Consider the following 18,516-nt stretch of genomic DNA (forward strand, 5'->3'; position numbering starts at 1 on the left):
GGATAAGGCTAAATAAGAAAGAAAATGAATATATGAAGTCCATTTACAAAGTCTACTTATAGAAAAAGTGACTAAATCAGAGTTTGGCAAACTCTGGCCCATGAACCAAATCCAGTCTGTCTTTGTACAGCCCACGAGCTAGGAATGTTTGTTTGTTCTTAGTGTTTTTAAAAGGGTGTAAAAGAGAATAGATGACAGAGACCATATGTGGCCCACAAAGCCTAAAATGCTTACTATCTGGCCCCTTTCAGACAAAGTGTGCCAGCCCCGGATCTAAATAATCGCAGTGAGGCGGTAGACGTGGCTGCAGTGGTAGCGGGGGATGTGTGACAGACACTCAGGGAACTCAGTGCTCAAGAAAGTGAGATCAGAGGTTAGGGTCATTGGGATTTAAATCTCTACTTTACCACGCTCCAGTTCTGTGACCTTGGATGAGTTAGCTAACCGTCCCAACCTTTGCCTTCCCATCTGTAAAACAGGAATAATAATAGTACCTGCTTCATGACAATGATGTGAAAGTTGAATGGGATGACACACACAGAGCATTTAGTATAATGCCTGGTGCGTAGTCAGTATTCAATGAGTGTTATTCATTGTTGTTTTAAAATAAAGTTTACTGGGTTTTTTTTTTTTTTTCCATCACAGAAACTTGAAAAAGATCTCATTGCTTTGAAAGAATCTCTCAGAGACAATCACTACTGCCATTCTGGTGTGTTGCCTTTGGCTTGCTAATTTCATTCATGCATTCATTTATTCATTCTCCCATTTGCTTTACTTAATGTGCTGGTTGGGTCCTCCAAGAGGCAGAGGCTGAGATGGAGTTAGAATACAAGAGGCTTGTTGGGCATTAATGCCTGTGAAAGATGAAAGAGAGGAGAAGTGGATTGGGCAGGGCAAGCCTTCAGAACACGACACAGCTGTGACAAGGTCTCAGCCACCAAGCAGGAGGAGTTCCCACACTGGGCAGAAACGTCCAGGCCCCAGTATCCACTGTGCACAGTCATCGTCTAAGGCAGCACCGAAGGAATGTGGTCCTCTTCCTGAAGCTAAGGTGGAGTCTGAAGTGTCTGCGAGCTGGCAGATAGCAGCCCCCTGCCCCCTTGCATCAGACTGGCAAGTCTTTTCTTGCAGGGAGATCCAGCAGTGCTTCCCCAAGACCGCCGCAGTCCACCCTTGCTCCCCGGGCCTCCAGCTCGCCACACATCTCCAGAAGCTGCACCACAAGGGTTCCAGTGGGCTTCTATCTCTGAGGGAGGCTGCACTGGTACTCCTTTTCTCCCTGCTCCACTACTCATTATAAGTTCCCCTCACCCCCAGCCATCACCTCAGCAGGTCTGGGGCTTACCTGGTGGTGTGACCCAGACCCTCACTCAGCAGGCTGAGCCCCTGGTTAGCACCCCCTTCTCAGGCTGAGGTTGCTGAATGTGATCCACTGATAGTCACCATGGGGTAAGGAACACAAAGGAGCTTGCAAGTGGATCCCCAGAGTTCCGCATGGACTCCCCTCTGCCCGGCTCTTAAAAGCAGCCCTGCCCCCTCTTGATGACCAGAGCCAATTACCTCTGACAAGATGGTGACTCTTTTTTACCTGCTGATGGCTGGGTGCAGAGTCCTCAGCCCTGGGGGCAGCTGTAGCTGATACATTTCTTCATGGAGCCCTGGCTGTTTCCCCCAGCAACAAAGCATCCCCTTTGGAAGCCAGAAACACTGAAGAGTCCCAACTTGCAGGAAAAGGGAAGTAAAATTCTCCCAGTCAAGTCCTTTCGAAGGACAGTGTGCTAGTTCAGGTCCTCTGAGAAGCAGATGGCATTAGACATGAAAGAGAGTTCCTGGAGGAAGCACCATGAGGATGAAGGGGCTCAACCAGGGGGTGGAGGGAGAGCCTTAGGCCCCTGCAGGCTGACACCTGTGAGCGGGAGAGAGAGAAGCAAAGAAGGCTGAGCAGGAAGGGTCTCAGATGCCAGCGCAGTTCCAAAATATGTCTGGCCAAGCCAATGGGGAGTTCTTGAACCAGTTACCCACTGGAAGCATCCATTGGAAGATAAAAGGAGAAGATAGAAGAAAAGCCTTTCCTCTGCGATGGAAATGTGACATCTACGAAAGGAAATGGGGGAGGAAGCCAGAGTGGGCAGGGAGGGACTCTGTGGGCAGTGCAGACCTGATGAGGTCTGATCAACCCAGTGGGGAGCCCCAAAGAAAAGACTTTAGCTAGAAGAACTCTGCTCTGAGCAGACATGCTCAGGCCACAGTGCCCGGGAAGGAAGGGTCTGGTCTCAGCTCCAAAGCTGAGGTTGACCCTGAGGTTGCTAAGTGCTGGAGGCTGCCAGCTCACCACACCCTTGAGCTGAAGGGCACGTTCTTTCTTGATGGGAGATTTCAGCAATGTTTCTCCACCACTGCCACATGGAGCATTCTTAGACAATCAGTTTCCATTTTATTGCCAACATTGAGTTAAATGACTGCTTATTTTCTTTACAAGGAATAAAAACAATATGTTGAATATTTTTAGTGCTTATTTACAAGTATTTACATTTCTTACAAGAGTTTCCTCAAAATGAAATCCCAGGGTCAAAAGTATGATCATTTTTAAGATTCTTGGTACACAGTGCTAATTTTTTTCACAACATCTGAACCATTTTGTGCTTCACCCAGTAACACAAGAGCATGCTTAGCTCCTTGAAAAAGGCCAGCTTAGGGCAGACTAGTTAAAAGACAGAAAAAATATTTCATCATTATATCTATTTATTTATTTATTGTAACTTGAATGGGATCTTTGAGTACTATGGAGCTTGGACATTTTTTTCTGTGTTGTTAAAACAATAGTAGGTTTGTTAAAAATGGCTTAATCTGCATCTTCTGAGAGGCAGATGCCAATACAGGATTAGCCTTGCCATAGACTCGCTAGGGCACTGTCCTGGGAGGAAGACTAGAGGGAGGTGGGAGAGCTGGAGGACCGTGATGAAGGGATGACCCTGTATGAAGGCGAGAGGGAAGGAAGGAAGGAAGATTCTGGGGAGATGCAGTCTCGGGGAGTCCTAGGGCCAATGTTGCCCGTTGGAGGACCCAATATACCCCACGAATAGCCTGCCTTAGTGGCCTTGCTCCCTCAGTGACTGGCTGGGAGCAGCCCTCAGTGGCCTCAGTGTGAACAGGGTGATGGATTTCAGAACCAGCCAAGGACCTCAGTCAGTTCCGCTCCCCGTGGTTGGTCGTCCAAGAGGTGCATTTCCATGGTCACCATGAAATTCTTCCTGTGTTGTGCCCACTCATCTGTAGGTATCTTAGAGTTATTTAATTTATTTACAGGAGACTTTAATGTGATTACTAGCTATTTACTTGCCAGTAATGTCTAAGATGTGTTCCTCAATTTAGAATTTTCTGTTTAGTTTTTATACAGTTTTTTTAATGTAGTCAAATTTATCTGTTTTTCTTCCTTTTTTAACTTGTAGTCTCAAATAGTAAGTTTATTTTGTTTAAATTTGTAAACTTTTGAATTATTCTAGAATTGATTTTAATGTAGAGTTTGAAGTTAGATATAAGATTTCAAATCACTGATTTTCCCATTTTTGAAAAATTCTTCTCGTCTTTATTGACTCAAAATGCCACTTTTATCAAATATTATACTCTTATACATGTTTCTTTGATATAAATTGTGTTCCCATGTCTATTATTTTCCCAGCAGCACAATGAATATCTGATGGTAACTCAGCAATAATAGTTAATGTAAATTGCATGTTTATTATGTGTTGGACACTGTGCTAAGAACTTTATGTGAGTATCTCGTTTAATTCACACAGCCAACTTTCATTACAGATATTCTGTAACTCCAGCCTATAGAATAGGAATCTGAGGCTCCTAAGGGTTAAATGACTTGCAAACACATCTAACCAGCAAGTGATGGCAGCAGAAAACTCATCGAGGCAGCTGCACCCCATTGTCCAGCCTGGGACAACTGTGACCTTCTATCACACCCTCAATGTCTAAATATGTACGGGTGTGTTTGTGAAGTCCTCATTCTGTTCCATTGATCTATCTGTCTCTCCTAGAGCAATATAACCTTCTTCTAGTGACTAGCTTTAGGGCACTTGGGAATATCTAGTTGGGTAAGTCACATCCTCCCTCCTCCTCCTCCTCTTTATCCTCCTCCTTCTTTTTCAGTGTCTTCCTGAGTGGGCATGAGCTAAAATCCAGTTAGATGGGTTTAGACCATTGAAATGGTGAGATATGTGTCTTAGTTTCCCAGGACTGCTGTAACAAAGCATCAAAACTGGATGGTTTAAAACAACAGAAATTTATTCTTTTACAAATACAGAAGATAGAAGTCTGAAATTGAGATGTTGGCAGCACCGCGCTCTCTCTGAAAGCTCTAGGCGAGAATCTGTTCCATGCCTCTCTGCTAGCTTCTGGTGTTGCCAGCAATCCTAGGCGTTCCTTGACTTGTGGACACATCACTTCCATCACTGCCTCCATCATCACAAGGTGCTGTCTCTTCTCCTCTTCTTATAAGGATGCCAATCACATTGGATTAAGGGCCTACTCTACTCCAGAATGACCTCATCTTAGCTAATTACATCAAGCAATGGCTCATGTCTGCAGGGTGAGAAGAGAGCAGGAATGGAGCCTGCTGAGTGGCTCAGCCCCTTCTGGGCACTCTCGTTTCCCTCTCTGGGCCTGTAGAGTCATCTTCCACTGCGTTACTGTCTCCCTGTGCTCAGCATGGGGGGTGCTCAGGCCCCATCTTGCATTCTGCAGTGCCAGGTAAGTCTTCCCTGTGCCACTGTCCTGAGGTGCTGATGGAGAGCTGAGGGGGTAGCGAGCTGGACTGTGGCCCCAGATTCCAGCTCAGGTCTCCAATCTAGCTTTTCCAGTATAAAAGTTGATTTATTATGTCCACATGTCTGAATCCTGTGTCTGACCTTCAACTGGCGTGGGATTTGGGAGTGAGATAAATTGGAGAGGTAGCTGGAAAGGATTGGCATTTGGGGGCCAGAATTCATGTCTGGAGAAAGGGAAGATTTTGACCGGAACAGGGCAGCTGCTTTAAGCCTTCATGCCTTAGGAAGCTCAGTGTGCAGAGGGGCAGAGCTGGGGCTGGTGAGTAACCAGCAAGGACTTCAGGGAGAGGCCTGCCTCAGTCTCTGCATTCACCTTGACCTGACTCCCTCCGCCCAAATGGGCCTCAGCAGGGACTGGAGAACCAGAAAGAAAGTCTTTGTGGCCACAGCCAAGCAGAGCTGCCAGGCATGGGCTGATCAGGCTGTAGAGGGTGAGTACTTTTAATGGTTTTCTCCAGTTTCATAGCCAGCTGAGTATTTATACTTGGAGAGATTTTGGCATTTTCGTCCTCACGTTGTCTGACTTTCATCTGGGGTCAAGGCAGATGTATCCAGTAGTTGTATGGCCTCCCTCATTCACTCTGAGATCCGGAAATATGCTAATTATGATTCTGGAGATTGGCAGGAACAGTAAATCTTATTAACAAACTAATGGACCTGCATAAAGACTCACATGGAAGGAGGAAATGGAAGTAAAGTGAATGACATTAACTTATATCCAAAGGACAAAACAGTCCTTACATGAGACTTGTATCTGGAACACCTGAGTGTGGAAAGGGATGACACAGATACTGCTGAGACCTAGGACGGCGGTTAGAGAAGTCTCAGGATGAGACGGAACCAAAGAGGGAGGGACAAGTCCAGACCCAGCCCACTCCTGCACTGGGCCCAGGTCTGCAGAGTCAAATGCTGAGCAAACTTAGGTTTGGGGGAAGAGCAGGCAGCAGAAGCAATGGTCCCACCAGGCCACCAGGGCACTTCAAAATCATCAACAGCAGCTGCTATTCAGGAATCTTCTGAGGGTGATTTTCCTGCCAAAATAAATGCTGAGAAGGAGAGATAAATTAACCTCTGGGAGTTAAGTTTCACTGGCCAGAGCAATTCTACAGCAAGAGGCAGTGGTAGCAGCCAGGGAGCCAAGAAACTATCATTAAACAGCCTACCCTCAATGCAGCACCCAGGTGCCAGGATTGCAGGGCTCAAGGGAAAGTGGAAATTAAAAGTCTTTCTATACTTAGAATGCATGGAAAGGAACCCAACTAACACCCGGTGATTGGAGTGTCATCATTAAACTTCCTAAATTTTGCGAGAAGATAGGATCTCAGATGTTACTCTTCAACAGATGAAACATGGATGTTTGGCTTTTTTCTTTTCTTTTTTTTTTTTTTTTTTTTTGGATCAGACAGCTATTTCTACAATAATGCTGCTTAAAAAAAAAAAGACCAGAGCCTCAATTTTTATTTCTTGCTCATAGATTTTTGTGCATGCTTTTTCTCTGCTGGGCTCAGCTGGGATCTGCTGGGCTTGGCTCCAGGCTGTGGGCATGGCCCAGGTATGCTCAATGCATCTCCTCATTTTCCTTAGTGCAGTGGCTAGCTAGGTATGTGCCTTTCATGGTAGACGTGCAAGAAGCCAAGCCAAACTCTGCTGGCACTCTTGAGTCCTCTATTAGCATCTTGTTTGCTAACAGTCCATTGGCCAGCAAAAGCAAGTCATGAGGTGAAGCTCTAAATCAACTGGAGATATAGATTATCCTCTATGTATTCCACTGGAGGCACTACAAAGTCACGTGGAAAAAGTCTGGATGTGTAATCTATTACAGAGAGGGGCAAAGGATTGGGACCCATAATCCAATTTACCACTCTCCTGATGGAAGATTGTTCTCAAAGGAGTGCAGAGCTGTAGGTTATGGTGATTGACAAGTGAGACAAATGTTCCTGGCAAGAGGAAAACAAGAAGAGCTTTCCTTCACTTTGTCTCTGTCTGCCTTCTTTCTTTCAGATTCACAAATCTCTAGGATGGCCTTTGGAAATGTTACTGGCTTTGTGTTCAGGGAATATCTTGATGCAGTCCAGTGCAGTCATCTGATCACATGCAAAGCCTCTGGTGAGCTGTAGAGTACATCTAGCTGGACATAATTTAAGACAGTTATTGGAATAGAGAGTATATTCTCAGCCTCGGGCACAATATGTCATGAGGTAAATTTGGTTAATGTACTGTTCTGCACCATTTCAGAACCATCCTGGGAAAGAGGCTGAACTGCTCACCGGCAGTCCCTGGGTCCCTGGGGGATACTCAAAGGAGCGGTGGTTGAAATTAGGAAGGGGCCTCATGAAGATGAGAAGGCACTGACAGATGGCTCTTCGCTCCTGAAGGGTCCAGCCGCAAACCCCTGGTGGACCATAAGCCTGACTGTACAGTCCAGTGGGCTGAGGGCATAAAATGCAGGGTGAGTGCTTATCCTTCACTTCTCATGTTTTCACAGAGGGGAGATGTACTGGTCAGCGTGAGCCGGGTTACACTGCAGTAACAAACAAGGACAAGATCTCAGGGCTTAAAACAGCACAGGCTTGTGTCTGGCTTACTCTACATGGCCACTGCAGGTCGCTGGCTGCTCTACTCTCCTTCCCCTACTCAGGGCTTAGGACGATGGAGAAGACTCCGCTGAGTGAGATGTTGCCAGTCACATGGTGATTCATTCACTCTCAAAGGCTCCCATCCAGAATTCACACACAAACCACTCACCTCCTTGTCCTAAGATAGTCACTTGGCCACGCTAAACTTGCATGTGGTGGGAAGTGCAATCCTACCACATGCCCAAGAGGGAGAATGTTGGGAATACTCCTGCTGACCACTGTGAGAAGGAACTCCCAATTCTCTCCCCAGAAAGGGACAGTCTGAGAGAACATCCACTGGCTCCCTTCCTCATCCCAATTCACTCCCATCTCCCAAAGACTTCCCTGACTGGTGAGGCTGGAGAGAGGCACAGGCCACAGTGGATGATCAGAGGGTCTCTTCAGCTCCCCTCTGCTGCAGTAAGCACACCGAGGTCGGGTGCAGGCCAGGACGCCATCTCTCTCTGTCCCCAGGCAGGGGACCCAATGTCCAGGTGGCAGGCATTATGAATCTTCCTGTTCTGCACACCCCAACTCTTCTCCTCGTGAGTCAGCCTAAGGGCTGGTTTGGGAGAGAGGCTGACAAGAACCCCAGTTGGGACTGTAAGTCCAAACTGAACTCTTCAATATAAGGTTACCTCTCAAACGAACAAACAAAATCTCTTTATTTGGTTTTAAAACTCGATCTCTGTGGCCCGTGTGTCTTATTTCTCAGTAGGTTCTTAACTCATAGGGGGATTTAGGGCTTATGATCAATTAGCACCCTAAACCCCAACACGCACCTCTTCATTCTTCTGTTTTATTTTCATTTTTTAGTAAACTTTTCATTAAGGTTTCATTAAAGTATAACACACATACAGAAAGATGCACAAATAATAAGTGAACAGATGAATGAATTTTCATAAACACATACATGTAACCAACATGTAGATCAGCAACAGAACACCATGTAGGCCAAGAAACAGAACACTCCCAGCATCCCACAAATCCCCCTTACATCCACTGTCATTATCTAGTCCCTTCCTCCCACTATTCTGACTTTGAACATCGTAGATCAGTTTAGTTAGCTTTCAAACTTCACATAAATGGAATCATACCCTTTATATCTTTGGTGCCTGGCTTCTATCATTTAATATTATATCTGTGAGCTTCATTTATGTTGTTGTGAATAGCTTTGTCCATTTCCATCTCTGTATAAGATTCTGCTGTATTTATCTCTTGATGGACTTTTGGGTTGGTTCTAGTTTATGACTATTATGAGTACTGCTCCTATGAACATTCTAGTGTGTATGCCTTTGGTGAACATTCAGATGCATTTCTGTTGAATGTCTATCTGAGAGTGAAATTTCTGGGCTACAGGGTATAACAGTGCATGTGTATTTTCTGTTTCCAAAATGGTTGTGCCCATTTACACTCCCATTGGCAATGCATGAGAGGTTCAACAGCTCCAAACCCTCACTAACGCTTGGTCTTATCTGTCTTTGTCATGTTAGCCATTCTGGAGGATGCGTAGTGGCATCTCCTTGGGCTTTTATGTTGTATTTCTGTGACGACTAATGAGGTTGAGCACCTGTGCATATATGTATTGGTCATCTTATAGCCTCTTCTGTGAAATGGCTGGCCATGTCTTTTGCCCATTTTCGACTGGGTTTTCTCTCTTTCCTATCGATATGTGAGAGAGCTTTATATTTTCTACATAGGAGTCCCGTGCCAGATATATATCTTGAAAACACTTCTCCCACACCATGGCTTAGTATCTCCCTATCACCCTTTACGTCCCCATTTTAGCTAAAAATAACTCAAACAGGGCTATCTCCTCACTGCGTGAGAATGACCCTCCATAGATCTCTATCCTTCAGGGATGGTTTGATACTCTGGTCCTTGCTTCTCAGGTCGTAATCCAGTACCCTGCAGATTGGTTTATGGATAGGTAGACCTGCTCAGGCATTTCTCCTCCCACAGAAATTAATGCCCACAGTCCACTAACACGTGTAACTTCTTAAACAGGACCCTAATGGGAAATATACTTTTACTCAGAGGTAGCGGCCACGATTCATATCCATATGCTATAAATCCAGCCATCTGCAAAGATGCTTCCATTGAAATGACCTCTATTTCAATCATGAGAGTCTATGAATCAATCTGGGTCCAGGGAAAGAAGAAAAACATACAACATTTTCCCCTGTATTGGATCTTCTTGGAGGTGCCCTACTTGTGCGTGGAACCCCCAAGTCGCTTACACAGAAAATCCAAAATGGGACAAATTTTGGTTCTATGAGAAAGGGACAAAGGGACAACATCATTTCTCTTTTTTAAACATAAAGGGGTAGTCATATAGGCTCTCTGAGTGCGGGCTTTTGGACGAAGTGCATTGGTCACATTGAGGGTGAGACCGGAGCAATGCTGGTCTGAGACCATCGGTGACTTTTCAGTGAAGGTCCACCCAAGTGGGATGCAGACTGGGAAGGGATGATCACAGGGACAAACAGCATCTGACGGGGTCAGAGTGGAAAGTGAATGAACAAACTGCCCCTTAGTGGGCACAGCCTTTGAGGAGAGCGTCCTTGGGGCCATCAGCAGAGACCTATTGAACACATCATGGAGCCTCCTTCCCAGGACAGTTCCAGAAAACCAGTCTCAGTGCACAGGGTCCACAAAACACTCTTCAATTTGTTGTCCTAACATAGGCCACAAGGGTTCCTGGGAATTCCAATCAAAGGGGAATGCCAGGCAGAAGTGACATCTCGGCCTTGGGAACTTCTAGGGCTCTTTTTGTTTCCCAGGAGCTCATGATGGCCCGACTGGGCTGTGGATGTACAGGCATTCCTCGCTGGCCAAGGGGTCGGGGAGACAGATCAAGGAAGCATTGAAAACAAGCGAATGATCCACCAAACAATGCTTGGTATAAACACAAAACTGACTGAAAGCCCCAATATAGCAATATTTAAGTCCACATATGGTTTTCTAAGAGAAGGGTTTTCACCTCCTATAAAAACCCAGAGTAAACAAATAAGCTCATTAAATTGCCAAGTGTGAGAAAGTTCCTTTTGAAGCATTCTTAAAGCAAGTCAATGAACCCAGGGGGGTAAAGGCCTTATTGGCTCCATGAAGTTGGAGGCTTTTCCCACCCAGTGCACGTGCAACCAAGGGGTGATGTGAGCTTTCTCTGGGATGGAGGCAAGAACTGTGCTAATAGGTTGAGTGTCCTGAGACCCCTGGGAACTTCTAAGAAAGCAGGAAACAAACTATTCTGTCCTGGATTCTTGGGCCTGAAGCTATTGTGGAAATGAAAGAAAAGAGAAGGAAATCCCCAGGACACTCAACCAAGGGATTGCTCAATGCTCTACTCAGAAATACAGTGGGGAGAGCGGATCGACTTCATTGGGCATTTGTAGTCATCCTTGGTCAATCCGCAGATATGGCCCCATGGATGCTTACAGGTGTTCAGTCCAACAGCGCTTTGAATCACTCAAGTCAGACCTAGCTGACTTTCACCCACTGCAACGCACATTCCTCCTTTTTGCTGCCCTGGAGTTGGGTGGGTCTGCATCCCCCAGAACTGGGAGCCCTGGCGGGCAGCAGACACCCAAGCTGTCAGTACCCTGCACAGCTCTCACCGTGCCCCAGACCCAGCCACTCTGCATTTATGGCTTCCCAAAGTCCCCACCTGAAACTCTCACCAGAAATCCTTCCAGAAAGATCTACTTTTTAATCCAGATGCAACTGTAAATGGACACCGAATTGGTTTTTGTATAGAATTTCCAAACCCCCAACGAAGATTCTATCGTGGGGTCACAAATTTACATTTACTGGAGTGAGAAAATAAGGAAACTAGATTTCCTTTGCAGATTTGGCGCTTGGTGGGAGTTGTGTAGCAGGGAAAAATTACATTTTTGTCTAATCTAATAAACGTCTGTTGATCCAATCATCCAGACAGTCTCTTGAGATAGCTGAGTCTCTTTGGTGTGACAGAGTCTTCAGATTGCCTCTCTCTCTCTGCTCCCCTCCAAGATGGTTCTGGGAAGAAGGGGATGTGATGATACTGTGGCCTTGGGGGAAGGGCAGCATCAGGCCTCGTGGTCCTCAGTATGCATCATCTGGGGGTCACCGAGGTGTGGTTGGTCGGGCTTTGTCTCTTGATGTTCTGCCAGCTGCTGCTGCTCATGTCTTTGGCTGGCACAACGTGTGGTCTGTTCTCAGCTTGGCCATGGCCCAGTGGCTCTCTCTGCTGATGGGGTGCCATCTCAGCCGTGTCTCCACCGGCTGTTTGGCCTGATGTCTGCCTACAGGGTCATTTCACCCCATCTGGCCACGCCTCTGGGAAACTTCCCAGCCAAAGTTCAGTGACCTCTGAGTGCCCCCACAGGTGTGAAGGGAAATTCCTAACTGCCTTCCCTTCTTGCAGGGAGACAAGGGCATCTTGGGAGTGATGGTCTGGAGTCTCTCTTCCTGAGCAAGCATTCTCCTCCCCATGTCCTTAACGAGGAGTGATAAAGAAGCCCCTCTGCTTTTTGCTTTGTCCTCACTCTCTGTATTAAAATGCATTCCCCACACCTCTTGGACTCTAGCCTCAATCATGACACATATTGGACTATTTTTTTCTCCCTCTCCTACCATTCTGGGGGGCTAGCTACAGCAGAATGACAGTGTGCTTGTATCAAGTGTATCTGTATTTTCAAGCTTGAAACAGTCAATTGTTAAAATTCTAGGAATTCTGCAAGTTGGTTGTTAAACACAGGCATTTATTAAAAATTAAATTATATAAACACAATTAGATAAATTTTATTAAAAGCAAAGGTAATGAAAACTTAAAACTCATCACTTTCTGATTATTTTACTACATTTTACTACTATCTATGCCTCTATTGAGGTTATTTACATCCATTGCATCTCTACAGTGAAAATACAATATGATGGTGGCTACTATGCATCTCTTCCCAAGTCCTCGTTCAGTCATGTCACATGGGTAGCTTGAAATTGGCCATGGTAGGTGTATTTACACCATGGACATTGGCAAAGCTACACATTAGGGCTTGATTTATTGTTTTGTGGATTGTCTGTAATTCTTTGAATAATAAACTATCCATAATTGAATAGCCATAATTCTGTTCAATCACAACTTTCTTATTCTCAATTCCTTGCTTGATTCAATGTTTTTAGACAACAAAACAATTTTTTAGAAATTATCTTAGAAAAGGCCATTCTTTTCTATCACATTGCTATAATTTAGTTCTTTGCATCACAACATTTGATTTTTTTCTTGTTTATTTCCTTGTTTAATGTCTTTCTCCCCCAAAAGTCTCCATCTTTTTAATCTGCAGTGTCTAGATCAGTGAATGCTACCTGAAGGGGATGGTCAAAATTTTTATTGAGTGAATTTAAAATAACTTGATTTTATTTCTGCTGAGAATAGGTTTTCTTTTCCATTCTAAAGTTGAATCATTTTATCAAAATGTCTTGAGAAAAATCTCTGTTTGTTTTGCCGTGAATATGGTGAACTCTTTTCATGTCCAGTCTTAGTCAATTGCATTATACTTTTGATCACTAATTCTGATCCCATTACAAAAGGCTGTATTTTCAGGCTCTATAATCCACATTTGTTCATTTCTTTCACACTTTTGTTTTGCTTTTTGCAAAATTATACAAATAACCGATTGACTCATGTTTGTGATTAAACTTCAAGCAATACGCAAGTATATAAAGTGAAGCTCTCTCTTCTCCTGTCAGTACTAACATATTTATGACATTCTTTTCATGACTGTGTTACTACACATCAAATGCTACTACTGCATCATCAAATGCAGGTTTTATAACTTATTCAACCATTTCCCAATGGATGGACATTTCAGCGATTGCTACTTTTTTACACTTATAAACAGAGTTGCACTCTATGTTTCTGTGCATGCATGTGAGCATTTCTATAGGATATTTTCCTAGAAGTAGAATTGCAGGATCAAAGGGCATACGCATTTAAGATATTAGCAGCTAATGCTAAATTGGCCTTCAAAAATACTTTGCCAGTTTATAGGTCCCTCATGTCTTATACCCTGGTGGCTGATGTCCAAGTATTAAATCTGATAAGAAGAATGTTATCTTGTTTTTATTCATGTTCTTCTTATTTCTTAATAAATTTACCTTTTTTGAAGATTTTCTCAATTTTTATTTTCCACGCTGCTGGTTTAGCTTTCTAAAGTGCCATTTCTTTTTTTTTTTAAATCTCTTCCAACAATGACGGTATTTGGTTTATTACATGCCTTATTCTTCCTTTCCACCAGCATATTTTTATTTAAAAGATGACATATATTTTTTAAAAATCTCTTTAAGAATAGAAAACTACCCCTTTATAAAATTTTCCTTTGTTCAATGAATAAACTTGTTTCATGGCAAAGATTTTCCTCCCGGTTGTTATAACAATGGTCCTTTATTTTTTAAATGTTTATCCCATGTCGCTGTTTCTTGTTAATCTCTGCTTGCCTCATTCTTAACCTAATATATTTCCTTTTGTTGTTACAGTTTAGGACTCTTGAAGGCCTGCTTGTTTTTATCATGAAAATTATCAAACATCACAAAAGTATCTCTACATTGATCCCATGTACTCATCACCTAGATTCCAACATTATCAAGAAACTGCCATGTCATTTATCTATTTTCCTTCCTTCCTTCGTTCTTTCTGAAATATTTTAAAATAATTCTAGATATCAGGTCATTTCTCCTTTACCTCCTTCAGTGAGCATTTCTTTAAATATATGGGCATTTTCTTACATAATCACAATGCTATTAATACTTAACATAATTAATAGTAATTCCTTCACATCATCCAACACACATATCATATTCAAATGTCCTCAATTGCCTCAAAAATGACTTTCACAGTTGGTTTCAAAGGGTCTGCTTTTAAGATCTACCCTCAGTGGCCCGTTTGGATACGGTGGGCTCTGTACCGTGCTACCCCAGGACCGGAGAAGAGACTAAATGAAGGGACCCCCTGCTCCCTTCCTACCGCCCTGAAATCCCGCCTAACTCAGCTGCTCCATCCCTCTTCACGCTGAGTAAACCTGCAGACACTGGAAGAACAGCACCAAGTGTTTAGGGACAGTCTTTAGGGTGAATATTTGATCCAGCAGCTTCCTTTGTCCAGGACTCCCATTGAGCCTCGTCTCCCACAGCTGCCAATCAGCCTAGCGAAAACTCAAGCACGTGAGGCCACTTAGGCTGGAGATGACAGAGGACGTCTTATTTTTTCAAGTTTATATTATATCCACTTAAGAAATTTCCAAAGCTTGGAGAACACTTTCATTTTGCAAAAGGTTAAGAGTAAAGAACTTAGGCATAGTGGCCTATTTCTAAGAAGACAATTCAGAACATCAGAGCCCCATTTGTGCGTCTGTTTGTCAGGGAGTGGGTAGAATGCCACTATATCTGCAGAAAATAGAAACTATTTTACCACAGCAATACTTTTTTCTAAAGGAAAAAAAATGAGTCTCGTCATCACGACCTATTTAGATTCTCTCTCTTTCTGCCTAATTTGGGCAGACCCAATGGGCCAGAGAGAGAACAAGCTTTTCTTGGGCAAGTCATAGAATTTCTCCTAGCTCCCTTTTCTGAACAATGGGGATGACAATTCCTACCTTCATAATGTTCTGGATATTAAATGAAACACTATCGGGTGCTGGATAACAACAAGTCCTGGTTTCCTCATTAGTTTGCTCTCCTTCTCTTAACTGGTAGCACTCACAGCTCTTCCTCAGTCTACAAACAACCTCAAGAAGGATTTAACTTCCCTACAGGTGCCCTGTAATTCATCGTCTCTGTGGCCCTGTGGCAGAGTGAGTTGCTGGCTCTGCTGTCGTGAAGGGGACTTCCTACCGGCCCCTCATCCCGCTTTACCAGCCCTGAAAACCAAGACCTTTTTCAATGTCCTCCTCACCTGACTTGGAAGCTGCAAAGAACCTCTGCCTCAGATGCTGGGCGGTGTCTTGCTCTGCTCACCTGGGACAGCCAGTTCCATCAGTAATAACTGTCCTCTCCTCCTGGAGGTTGTAGGCGGGGCTAGACCGACAAACTGAGCTTGGGGGCAGCAGGCAGACGTCTCTCGAAGGCTGGAGCGAGGCTGTAGTGTTGGCTCACAGCTCTTCTTCTCCCCGCCTGCCTGGCTCCCCCTGGGCGCAGTATCCCCTCCCCACTGAGTGAGTTGGCCTTGGCCACATGGCCTGCTGTGACTAATGACATGATGTGGGCAGAGGCTACTGTGCATCTGCTCTGAGCAGAAGCTTGAAGGGGCATGGTTGGTTACATTTGCCCTCTTGCGCCCCTGCAGTCCCCCCTGCAGGTCATTATCCAAAATTCTCATGCTGAAGAATTCTTTGCCTTTGTTCAGCTGACGGTTCCCACTTACACAATTATTGAACCCAAATTCACCACCCACCCTCATTTTCTTGTGCCCCTGGCAAGGGCAGGCCCCACACTGCACTTGTAGAATCATCTGCTGCTCGGAAAGAGCACTTCTCCTGGAGCAGGAGCCTGAGACCACCTCCCAAAGCCCCTTCCTATCTGTTCTCTGGGGCCATGGGTGACCCACAGGGCCTTGGGTGTGATAGTGTGATAGCTGTCCCAAAGTCCCGTGACATTTCAGCATCTAATGCTTTCCTTTGAAAGTGTCACTCCTTCCCTGTCCTCTTTTACATAGTAGACCCTCTTGGTAGGGAGCACTCAGTTCTGTCTGGTGAATGCCTTTGCCTTGGAGGGGAGAGCTCTTGAGGCAGCAGAGTTCTGGTTGTCTAAAGCTGGTCCAGAAAGGTTGAGCAAGAGGGCAGGGGTGACTCTCAAGACATATGTGGCCCACTTCTGGATTGTGCATTAAGCTGGCTCTGAAGAGCTCCAGGTACGGTACCTTCTCATTCCTGCCCACTCTATCCAGTCTGCTCAGCCCACCCACTTGGTCATGCACGTCTAAGATGTGGTGCAGCCCTCACATTAACATAGCCCTTTCAGATGCAGGGTGCCAAGTTCCTTATCCTGTTTCTCTTTCTTTCTTCACTTTTTTAACCAAATAGACAGGCAAACCTGGCGGTATATTTTAAAAGCCAGATGTATTTTTAAAACATCATGCCTAACTCAATAACCAAATTACATAGAGAGGAAACATCAAAATAAAGTTGATGAATAAAAAGGCATACGCAAAAGTCCAAAAGTAGAAATTATAGAAAGTTCTTTTTATTTTGCTTGTTTCTAATCTAGGAGGAAAGAGAAATCAACATATTAACATTATTTTTTCAGGTGACGGTTTCTGTCAGTCGAAATAGTTCATGTTGACTTCTTTTCTCTCTTGTCCAAAGCAGTCTCTTCTTCCATTGGCTTCTGAGAATGTGTTGGGTCTTCTCCCCTGTAGAGGTGAGACATCAGGGCTATGTATGACTGGGAGCTACTGACGCTGATCATCAATGTGAAGGCTGAGATCACCCCATTGGCCCACCAACTAGACTTAGAATCAATAGTAGCAACAAGAGTTCTCAAAGGCTTGGTTATCTTTGACCTGTCACCTGGATGAAACTCCCCAATGTTTTGGACAATTCTCTAGCATCTGTAGAATGCTCTACATCCTCCAAGTTTTCAGTAGCATCCTTTCCCTCCAGGCTGCTTTTCCAAAAATGTGGTCAAATCATCACCTTGTGGTGCAGGACCACCCAGGTGCTTTCACCGTGGTTGTCCTTCTGAATGTCTTCCAGGGCACAGCACTTCATGGCCTTCTATGAACACTTGGCCATTTCGGTCCACAGCGAGCCTCCAAGGCCCTGTAGGTAACAGCATGCGTCTCAGGAAGCTCAGCCCAGGACATTCCCCACGTGTCCCAGCCCCATGCCTGGAGCCTGATCCTGTTTTTCTGACACCGAAATGATGAGAGCAGAGTGGGCAGCGGAAGGAACTATAGTGTTAAGAGCATCAATGTTGATGCCCAGTTGCCCAGATTCGAGACCTGCCTCCCCCACTTACCAGCTGCGTGACCTTGGGAAGTTCATTGCTTTATTTGCTTGGGGCAAATCGCTTGCTCTGGGAAGCTGGACTTTCTGACCCAAGTAAGGGTCGTGAAGCCTGCCTTGTAGGGGTGTCCTGAAGATGATCCAAAAGGGAGCTGGGGCTGAGCAGGGCTCCTTAAATGCTAGTCCCTTCTCTCCTGACTCCTGTGTCTAAGGGAAAGCTATGGGGGAGGGAGGAGCATGAGATCCAGGCTCATCACCTTTACGACTTTCGGGAAAAATCCCTAAGAATGTCCCACGACATATTTAGAATAGAAATTTCAAACACACATATTCCAAATATGTCTGTAATTGACTATTCATTAAACAACACAAATATGCTCTAAGTATAAAAGCAAAACAGCCATGTCTTTGATTCTAACTTTTGGTTAGTATTTTTCAATATCCAAGAAATCCTCCTTTTTGATGTTTGTGTTTCAACATTCTCCAAGTAATTGTTTTCTATTCTGCTAAACAAGGACAACGAGGAATTATTTTTTTCATACATGGAAGCCACTGCCACATGCATTTTGGTTTTGTTGTTCTTCTGACAGCTCTCTCTCTGGAATTAAAAATTATTTGTGGTCTTGTGCGCATGTGAGACCATTAAGAAAAGATAAACCATGAACATGCCTCTCGTAGAGCTTCCAAGTCCTACCAGATCCTCCTACTTCAGCCTTGGCAGAAATTTTTTGTTGCTGCTAATTAAGTGACTAACTCATAGATTTCATTAAAGAGTCACTGTTTTATTCAACAGCTTCACAAAAGACACAGTGACAGCACAGAACTATGGACCACTATAATGACCTTCTAATTTTCCCTTTGACACCACCTCCCCACTTTTCTTATATTTATGAAAATATTCACTAAAATATTCAACATTTCTTGAAGCTGATTTTGGAGAGGGAGCCCTGATATGACTTACAACTCACCCAACATTTGGGGGAAGGGTGTGCACATTTGGGGGAGAAGTTCTATATTGCAAAGTTATTATATTGTGTATCTTAATTCAAGTGTAACTATAGCAACTACCTGTAATTGGAGATCGGTGAG

General features: G+C 44.4%; 1 pseudogene; it reads right to left on the bottom strand.

Moving 5' to 3' along the window:
* Positions 1 to 16,753: 16,753 nt before the first annotated feature.
* On the bottom strand, positions 16,754 to 17,214 carry LOC131399274 (cytochrome b5-like; annotated as a pseudogene).
* Between the last annotated feature and the right edge of the window lie 1,302 nt (positions 17,215 to 18,516).

The sequence above is a fragment of the Diceros bicornis genome, chromosome 37, assembly GCF_020826845.1.
Source record: "Diceros bicornis minor isolate mBicDic1 chromosome 37, mDicBic1.mat.cur, whole genome shotgun sequence".
In the NCBI taxonomy this organism is placed as follows: Eukaryota; Metazoa; Chordata; class Mammalia; order Perissodactyla; family Rhinocerotidae; genus Diceros; species Diceros bicornis.